The sequence below is a fragment of the Anneissia japonica genome, unplaced genomic scaffold, assembly GCF_011630105.1.
Source record: "Anneissia japonica isolate Jap-2015-1 unplaced genomic scaffold, ASM1163010v1 scaffold4024_len430915_cov183, whole genome shotgun sequence".
Classification (NCBI taxonomy): domain Eukaryota; kingdom Metazoa; phylum Echinodermata; class Crinoidea; order Comatulida; family Comatulidae; genus Anneissia; species Anneissia japonica.
In genome coordinates, this window is record NW_022726558.1 from 400,385 (window position 1) to 411,302 (window position 10,918).

The following is a 10,918-nucleotide window of genomic DNA, read 5'->3' on the forward strand; positions in this document are numbered from 1 at the left end:
ATCAGATAAGATCAGATAATACAATAAATAATCGGCATTAAATAAAAGTGGGTGATTAGTGAGATATACAATAATGGAGACACAGAGATTGTGATATATGCAGGGAGCAAGATAATTTAAAAAGTGTAAAAAACAATGTAGCTGATATTGAGGAGGGTAAGCTACCAATGACACTGATAAATATAATGGAATAGAAACATTGGGTAATATATAAGCCTAATATAATATAATTATGATTCATTTATCATTAACATTATGAACAATAAAAACTGGGTAGATGCAGAGAAGTGAAAATTTATATTGTAATAGGGCTATTTAATTTTCATGAGCTGTGTCCCCTGATGATGGAATTCATATTCATGCAGCCGTAGCTTATTTTCACGTTGCTTTCGTTGAATATTTTTGGTTGTGTCCGTATGGGAATTGTTCTAGAAATATCATGTTTTCTGTACGATGTATCCACCGTCCTACAATAATTGGTGGTTGTACGTGGGTGTGGCTTACAATGAAGGCATCCTCTGATTGGATGAAAGTGTCGATATCCTTCCCAGTGGCTATGGGAATCTGCTTTGTGATCGATGGATTTGGCATTGATTGATGTACATGCGTTGGTTTCCTGGTTTTCGACAGATGATATGAGTCTGAAGAAGTTGAGATGATGTCCACCTGATTGACTGATTTCAGGTTAGTTGTTTCGACTGTGATTTTCAGTTTATAAGTTTATAAATGTTTTTTCCGTAACTTGGCCAACGGTCTGCGTTGCTGCGTGAGCAATTTTTGAGAATTGCCAGGCCATCGTCGTCAACCCTTTAGAGTCTTTAGACTGGCTAGGCTTTAGGCCTTACACAAGTTTGGTTTCTAACTAAAGATGTGCATGGATAGGCCTACCACAAGCTCGCACACTTCCGCACCGTCGAATCTGATCCCATCTTCTCTGTGGGCGTTCGTTTATAAGTACTCTCTGATTGATCCCAGTTGTTTCGTGAAAACCAAAAGGAACCAGGAAAGTGATTAATTCTATATATAGGTAGGGGCCTAGGCCTAGGCCAATAATATTAACATTAAACCATGGAGGTATTGTTCAATATAATACCTCCATGATTAAACAAAGGTGTTATTAATTTATTAAAGAGATATCATGTGAGTGTAAGGGTAAATAGGTAGTATTATTACTTAGTGCCCTTGTGATCTGGCAACTGTACATTTTAATAATATTAATTTTATTACGTTGCTAGTCTATCTGTAGATAGTCTGTCTAGGTATCCCACTCAGGCGTGGCCCATCTAAGGCTTACTGGCTAGGCATACCACTAGGAGGGGGTGGGGAGGGCTAGAGCATAAAATGTCCTTGTCAGTTTTTGGAGTGTCATTTTAGAGACCTAGCCTTGCTACTTTATACGCGCGCACCATTGTTAAAGCATGCCGCATGGAATGTTAGGCCCTAGACGTAACCTAGTTTAAGTGTGGAGAATAAATCTTCCGCGCAAAAATTTTTCATTGAAATCCATCAACGCATTTCGGAAATTAGGTGCGGATTAACTGAAAAGTCTTTTTTGTGTATTATGTCGTGTGTAAGATGGTATAATATACTCCAAGTATGGAAATGAATTAATTATGTTATAATATCAAGAATGATTTTAATCGGTGGACCTTTCGGTTTTTATGTTGTGCGTCGTGGTGGATTTGTCACATCTGTTTGTAATTTTCATTGTTTAACAATAACTTTTAATGTCTTCATGGATTCTTTTTTAAGTAATGTATCAATAGAAAGAGCAATTATTAGACATTCATTCCTGTGATTTTTTTTAACAAATCAAAAAAAAAATATATTTAAGGGTTCCTGTTTTCTTGGAACAAATGGCAGATCGAGGGGAGATGTGGAGGCTCAAGCGTGGAGGTCAATCGCCCTATGGTCATTCCAGCTCAAATCTACTGCCATGCCCATGTCACAACACCCCCCCCCCCCTTCTCCACCTTGGATTTTCATGCAAAAATTCTAATACAATACCTTGATATGACACAAGAAATAATCCAAAATTTCAGATCCAATTGCTACAGTAAATGGTTTTTAAGTTACGGCCTTTTGAAATTTAGGTACCACACGCCCTTTTTCGTGCCAGTAATGTCTCCTTTGACTTTGTACGATTTTTACGAAGCTATATCTCCTCGAATAACCAAAAAAAAAAATTGAAAATGCTACATTTCAAGGAATACCATTGAAATTTGGGTAGCATATTTTATTAGGTGAACGCCCCACCCCAAAAATCCCCTGAAGCACTGTACAAAAATAAATTTTCGCTTTTTCTGAGGGCCGTATCTTATCATACTTTTAAGTAATGAAGTTCAAATTAAAGCTGTGATGAAAGCTCATACTACTAAATATAGAAAAGTTTGCAAGGTAATTAGAGAAATTGAAGGTATGATGGGGTCCAGAACATAGTTCAGGACCATTGACCCTAAAAATACCCACTACTTTACCCAACCAGATGACCCAGTGGACACTTAGTATTAATTATGAAATTTATACCAGTAATAATAATAATAATAATAGTAATATACAGATACACATTGTCATCATTGTAAGCAGAAAGTTTAACGCATTGTTTCTTTACTCCTTCAGTGTGAACTGATTTTTCAAAGATAGACAGATTTTAGTGTTTTCTAAATGTCAGGTCAAAAGTTCAAATCACAAATAAGTCAGAGAGCTTTCGATTTGTGGGACAATGCAATGCTAGAACGGAATTACTCATGCGTGACCGTCCTACCTGGCGTCCATATACGTTTTCTGCGTACGTAGATTTTGCCAAATTGCGTTCCAGAATCTGCTCGACTAGGTGACCTTAACGTTTTTCGCATGTGAAGATGACTTTTACTGACGTCATTATGTTCTGCGTCCTACCGTCGTCGTGCTATCGAAAGCTCCCTATTTGTGACTTGAACTTTGACCTGATACCTGATACATAACAGGAAGGGGATTGTTCAAACTAGAAATGTGCTCGTTGTTCTCAAATATAGCATTATATATGTTGGGATTAATTAATTGACCAAGGTTGACGAGCATTTTGCTCTCTCACGATATGATCATGAAGATATCTTTCTTCATAGAAATAAAATCAGAATAAAGTTTTCTGCTGTTGAGGGAAAAGCCAAAGTTTAAACATACTGTTTGCGCTATTTTAAAGTGTATCTGATGTTTTTAATGTGTAGGTTCTTTCGATAAATTCTTTAATAATTGTTACAATGCTTAAAAATGCTTGTGCTTGAAAATTCAATTTTCGTTACATGTTAAAGTCTACTGACGTCAAACTTATTACAATTCAATTTTTATGAGTAGCATATCATTTGAAAGCCTATCATATGGAGATTTAAAAGCAAGAGTTATATTTTCAATTATTTATTTCCCTTTTGAATTTTGCAACCTTGACCTACAATATATTTTTCTCTCAGTTTTCAAGTTTTTTTGCATTTAATTTACATATAAATTATTTTTTCATTTAAAAATCGTTTTTATGGATACATTACAATGTAGGCTTTCCAAATATGTATACTTTTACTACTTTCAGATTAATACCCTTCAAGTTATACCAAGAAGTTGGCTTTTGTTGATTTGCTTCAGTGGTCATCAGGAGAATAATATCTACCAAGAGTCCAAACAGGGAAATAATTGATGATGATTTAATTGGAAGCTTACTGTTGATTGGTGGAAAACAATACCTGAAACTAGGTGTGAAATGTCTAAGACAGAAGCCAGTCTCACAGTGTGTGAAGGTGGAGGTGGGACGGGGAGGATATATTCTCCTGATATTATTTTCTTGATAATTGAAGCAACACAAAACTATCAAAGAAAGTATAATACATATTCCAAGTATTGAAATACACGCCATCGTGTTGGGATTCAATATTTCAACATTAATTATGTCATCATCAGGAATGGAGTATGTATTATACTTTCTTATCTACAAAACTATCTAGTGGTGTAATGCAAGCAAAATAACAAAATATTATGGTACTTTGCCATGCAAACCATCAAAGAATACTGAAAATACTTATAGACATAGACATAGATCACTTTATTCATCATGAGTTTAATATATAAGTCTCATGAAATTTATTTCCCTTGGCAGGAAAAAAACATCAAGAATGAATTTAACACTAGACCACAAGCAAAAAATACATAAAGAATATACAATAATAACAACTAAAAAGATGATTACAAAACTGTACAACAAGCAAAATCCTAACTAACATTGCCCATACTATTTTATTACCATTCTTAGGCCCACTATAATTTATTTTATTATTTTGCTGTACCATTATTACAAATTGATTAGTAGTAGGGCCTATTTATTTCTATCAAACCTCTAGGATCCTAGTTCTTAAAAAAGCAAGTTATTCTGGCCTGCAAGAACAAATTTGAAATATTTAAAAGAAATTAAAAGTAATAACCAATTGATGAATATGTTTTTTTCAATAAATAAAAGTCCTAAACACACCACTGAGCCAGTTTGAAGTAGGGGTGGTCCCTACCCAGAGCTAGAATTAAATCAAAGAACACCAAAGATTAGTAGTCTTTAGTTCAGCTAAATATGACCTAGCAGAATAAAAATAAAAACATTATCATAGACTTGTTTTCATTACAGTAAAACTGAGCTTTTACAGGCTATGTGTTTTTATGCTTTAATGCCCTGGTAATTGGTGGGTATAGGATGGGTAAAGTTACACAGAAAATGCCAGTTGTGTGCCAAACTATTGTTAAGTTGAACAGAATTTGTATGATTGTAAAAAAAATGACAGTACTGTGTTTTTGTAATGATTATTCCTGTACTGTAACAGTAACTTCCTTTTTTGGCTGGAAAATACTTCTACAGGATTAGTCCTACCAGGGAGTAGTTGGTGTATGGACCCCAAGCAGGTAACTATATTTGGCATAGGCATAAACATGGAGGTCCTTCATGAGATGCAAACATGAGAAGGAAGGTCAGTATGATAGAAAACAACTATACTTTGTAGAGAAAAAAAAGCCCAAATCAGGAAACAATACTTTCCACACAATTACACTTGAACAAAGAAAGGAAGACATATCAAGTTCTATTACCAGACACCAACAGCATTAAACATCCGGTGACCCTGCAGAATATCTTGGCTTGAATACCAGGGCCTAACAATTTCTGTATCAAATGGATACTGTAGAATATTCACAAATTAGAGTTTCAGATATCCATTAAATATGGCCTCAAAATGTGACTTTGTTGGAGATGCTTGGCCTCTGGACCCAGCTGGGGCCCCTTACCAGCCTCAGCCTAATGCTCACAAGCGCAGTCCCCACCCCTTCTCCATTTGAAAATCCTACCTTTGGACATGCAAACCATCTGATGAAATATGGTTTAAGTGTTTTTCAAATCTGTAACCCCTGCTTATTATTAGGTCTGTGCAACTATTGGAGGACTGCTTTGAATGCGATAATTTACCACTTATCATGCTACTTAAATCCTTCATTTCCCAACAAATTATAATTTTGCGAGAATCAAAATTAAGTGGTGGTACCAGTTGCGGAGTCAGGATTGCGGTCATAGAGAGCTCTCTCCAAAGAAACCTCAACACATTCGTTAGTGAAAAATTATCAGTGTATGTACTTTTACATAATATGAGGCTTAGATCAATTACAGGCCTTAAGCATTCAAAATCACTAAATTGTTAGATCTTTCAGGGGTTTTCCACCAGGGCCCCCTTCAAAGGTTCTGGGACTTCGCCCTTCCCCTCTGGTTGGACAAAAATTGGCGCTACCAGAAATAGAAGATCAATAAGCAAAAAACGATATTGGAAAGATGAAGTGTCTTAATAATTCTTCTTCTTTGCAAAATTAATAAATCAATCAAAAATTGTAATAAATTTAGTGTCCTAATAATATTGTGCTGTACTACAATTAAAATAGAAGAATTCAAAATTGTGTGGCCAGCAGGGGACTTAATCCACAGCATCTCCGTCAGAATTTTACTTTATTTCTATAAATTATAACAAGTTTGCTTGAAACCTGCAATGTTTATGGCAACAAAGTAAAAAAATATATTTAAATTGTTATTAAATATTTTTTTAATACAACTTTATATCATTGATCAAAATATAGTTTGATATACAATATAAATCAGAGTTGGGCATTTTTTAGCAAACTGAGAAAAAATGAGCACTTTAAAATTAACTTTAATTGGTAAAGTTTGGTATAGAAAACATTTAAGAGTGTCTCCCAGAGAGACATTCTTGAACAAAAGAAACTTTACAATTGTAACATAAATTGTTCCAAATTCCAAATTGATATTGGATGTATAATAGGTGCGAAACCAGCGAGTTAATTATAGAGGACGTGCTACCTCAGACAGAAAACATTGAGAGGAACCAGGAAGTCCAGACGAATGGGAAAATCCACAGTCGAAGGGGACGTAGGCCTACTACTATAGACAAGGTTTAGGCGAAGTTAATTAACAGTGAAATTATATATTTTTATTTAATATTTTTATTATATATTTTTATTATTATTTAAGTTCATTACTATTATTATTATTATTATTATTACAGGCCCGTAGCCAGCTTCTTCCAAGGGGGGGGTGGTTTTCTAGGCGTGAGGTCCACATTCGAAGCCCCGGTGGGGTCGGCAAAACCACCAAAATAAGATAATTTTTGTGCTTTATGGGTCTAAATAATGCTATAAAAGCAGATATGTTTGAAAATGTCTGTGTCTGGGTGGGTCTGCAGTGCATTAGTTGGGTTGGAGGACTTATTTGGGAAATTTAAAGACAGGGTTTTGCCAGGAAAAGGGGGGTTCTCCCGAACCATAAAAACCCCCCTGGATACGGGCCTTTATTGAAAACACATAAATACAGACCGATTTTGGTCACGGACCAATGTTTTTCCTGGACTATAGGGAGCGCTATGCTATTAAAAGAGAATGATCCATAGGTGACGGAACTAGGGGGTCCTGTGTTATGGAGAGTAATGTGTGAACAGAAATGGTCTGCATCAGTTGGTTGTTACCATGCGCCAGTGATGAAGGTTCAATCACGTTGTTGCCCAGCAAACGTCTGTACTGTATGTGGGGAGGGGGGTGGTGGGTGCTACTGATGTACCGATGTAGCGGATGATGATGATGCCAAGGAGGTATACATAATAAGACTAGGGCTAGGCCTAAGCCCAGGCCGAACCAGACAATGCAATAATGTGATAGAAAGTACACTTTCGAAAGAAATAAATTAAAATTAAATTAAAAAAAAAAAAAAAAAAATAACTAAGAGTAATTCAGTTGCAGATGTACCTTGTACGTATTATACAATGCTAACAATGCGGCTCTTGTATCCCTAGCTAGGACAAGGCATCCATGTGCAAAGCAGTGGTGTTTGTTTATCCATGAAAAAAGCATGCCGGGATAGTTTGCCTTACCAGGAAAAGGTGACGTAATCTAGCTTGTGACGTATGCATGCTAATATATTGTGAGTGTGACGTCACCAAAAAATGAATATTTTCTATTATAACCAAATAATTTAATAACTACAAGGTTTCTGGGCGTAAATTCTCTTAATATGAATTAAGGGTTGCATAATCTCCTTGCCATACAAATTACAGCTCCCACTGACGTCTCAGTCGAGAAATACAGGCAGCTGAATTTTTCTCGCAAATCTGACTTCGAAACCATATCCAAGTTTCACGTTCCACTTTTGACCCTGATTTGGAACGCCAAGGGCGGCGTTCCGGGAACCCTGCGTCTAGATCCATATAACATATATTTGGACGATGTGCTTTAGAAATCCGCTATCGAAACCGTACTGTTCTGTGGAGTGTGAATAGCCTGTACACATATAATAGTTTGTTTGTACTGTATTTGTTTGCTCTAGTAAACATTGCAAATAGGGGTTTAGCAGGTATCAGTGATATACTGTAATACTTACTGGTGTTTATTTCAAGATTAGAATTGATTTTAGCTTTTGAATAGAGGTATTATTTTCTAGAAATCCTAGCATACTTAGTTGAAGGTCTTAATTTTTGGGGTCTGATATTTTGAGCGGGTCTCATATCTCGTAATTCAAGGTCTTGCATCTTAGCTTTCGTAAGGTCTGAGCTTTTGGGACACTCCTGTAGGCAGGGAGGTTTTTTTTTCTATAATAAAACCACCCCCTTGATGCATGCCAAGTCTTCAAATCCCAACGGAGAGGAAGACCTCATTTAAACTTCCAGTGCAGTGTTTTATCAGGTGTAATTTATACACTATCCCCCACACAAATGACAAAATATTTACACAAACACAAAAAAAAAAAAAAAAAATTAATAAAGCTGAAGTTAAGTTATGGGCAGAAAGGTGATATTGTCAAGATTGAAGATTGTTTATTTATCCATTCGGAAAAGCAGTTGATACATTACATCACAAAACAAAGTGCAGGATAATTATAATTAGGTGTTAAAATTTATTTGATAGTTAAAGAATTCTAGTGAATAGTGGTACAAATATATTTTGCTATCTATTTGTTAGATTTGGGTTTTGACAAAAAAAAAAATAATAAAGATAGGTGGAGTGATTTTTTACAATATATTTTTATTTCCTGTTTCAAAATTGACTGGCAATACCAGGTGAACCTATGTTTTGGATTGTGTTTCATGCATGTATAACACAAAGCATTAGAGATTAGATTATTTGTCACCTTCAATTAACCTTACAATGCGGACATGTGTATTTTTCTTATTTTTGTCCGTTATAACAAAATCAAATAACACAATAAACCAACTGATTTCAAATTAAACAACTTTTTATTTTTATGTACAGTAGTTAAATGTTAAAATATAGTTTAATGAAACTCTTTTTGAAAAACAATGTAACTGCCATGATTAGACTTCCATTAAAAATCAGCCAAAAAAAAGAAAATACAAAACTGACATTTTGCATAGACATACTGTACGTACCTGCTGGTAGTCCATTGTCCAATAATGTTGTTTTTGAATGTATGCGGCTTAAACTTTGAATGGTTTGACTTTCATTAGCACAAACCTTGACCTTCTCACCACCACATGTATTCATAATAATAATAATAATAATAATTCTGGGTTTATATAGCGCCTCACGTTGACACAACCTCGAGGCCCTTAACAACAACAGAGAAGAAAAAAAAAATTGCGTCTTTTTCAGGTGGCTAGCTGAGGACAAACTAGCATATCCTGTGAAGGCTATTATGTTTTATCATTCAAAAAATTTGTGTACTGTACAGTAAGTGAATTGGATGGTTACAGCCATTGAGCTGGCATATGCTTCCTCAAACACTCCTCCCCTCTACACCTGCATGAGGTTAAGGATATGGTCATGTCTAGTATACCTGTAGGCCTGCCTTAGTTCTGGTTAATTCTCACAATTGTTTTAATCTATACTAAACACATGCTTTTCATACAGAAAGTTGATACCAATATATCCAGCCAGAAACAGAAGATGAAAACGGGCAATTATACAGTAAATTGTATTGCATGATTGTTATACTGCAGAGCATCTCGGTAATAAATATGTTAGCCATACTGTGCACACACTTAAAGAAGAACTGTTAGAGAACCATGGAGTATCTGCCCTTTAAACAGTGAGTATATGGAAAACATGAACCAATGATAAAATTTAACAAAATATATTTAAAAAATGATTTCGGCTAAATGGATTGACATAAATGTTATTTTGCAATCATATCTGGATCCAAAGAAATAATATGGTATGATTTTTCTTTATGATGGTTGAAAACAAAGATGCTTTTGATGATTTGTAACATACATAAAAAGTATGAATAAAAATTGATTTTGGAACTACTGTACTTATTTTCATGTAAAATAAAAAACTGTTTAATATTAAAATATTTTCGTAATATTGTTAACCCTGACGATGGTGATCTTGACCATGTCCAGGATTGCATTTTTAAGGAAGTACATTCTCGATTGTCTTAAGAATGTGGAGCTTTTCTGATTTCGGTGATGTTTCTGCATCCATCACATCCCTTGGTTACAGGCCTGGTGAAAATGTTGAATATTAAAATTCATCATTCAGGGTTAATGAAAGTAGTCATGTTATTTAATATCATGTCAAAGGAAAATATAATGTATGATTCAGTTACAAACTTTGCTTGTGTATTATTTCACAGAAACGTGTTAATTAAGGCTATTGATCACCGTGACTGGCAAGAAGCAAGACGTATCTGTGAAGAACATCCCAACCTTATTAACACTTATGACACCAGGATATGGGTGTGTATTCAGCTGATTATATACAATTCTGGGTGTGATTTAGTGATGAATTATCATTTTATTGGTTCTTCACTTCAGGCCTAAAGTTACTGTAGTCCCAAACATTGCCTTAAGGCCTGTCTAGACTCTTAAATTTTATTTGACGAAAACATGTGACATGCCCAAATATGGTGATGATGACATCACATTGTGACCATATTTGGGCACATGATGACTATATTTGGGCATACAACAGTTTTTTGTCAAAGAACATTTGACAGTTTTTTTTTTTTAAATTGAGCTTAAATCATTTTGTGGACAGAGCTTTAGTTTTAGTAATTATTAGCTGTGTGAGGCTTGTGTAGGCCACGGCTTGTGTAATATCCTCAGCTAGGAGGATTCAGTGCTTATGATGGTCCATCTGTTCAACTGTTCTTTGTACAGTGATTTTAATGTTTGCACAGGCAAATTTACATTCTTTCTCCACCCTACCCAGTTCCATTCCAATATGTTCTTTATCCTCACAACTGATTCCCAGCCAAATCCAACTTTTTTTGCTAAAATGGAAAACACAATTGCCAAAACATGCTGTAGCAAATCTTGGCTTGTCATTGCCAAGACAACTGTCTCTTATACACATCTAGATGTGTATAAGAGACAGGAATTTATACACTATCTCCTACACTATT

The 10,918-nt window shown here is 35.1% G+C and overlaps 1 long non-coding RNA gene across 1 annotated transcript; it reads left to right on the top strand.

The window, feature by feature from the left end:
• The first annotated feature begins 535 nt into the window (after window positions 1–535).
• On the top strand, window positions 536–10,490 carry LOC117113282. The gene is made up of 3 exons (XR_004446175.1): window positions 536–684; window positions 9,421–9,598; window positions 10,148–10,490. It is a non-coding gene; the product is annotated as an uncharacterized LOC117113282 (long non-coding RNA).
• The last annotated feature ends 428 nt before the right edge of the window (window positions 10,491–10,918 follow it).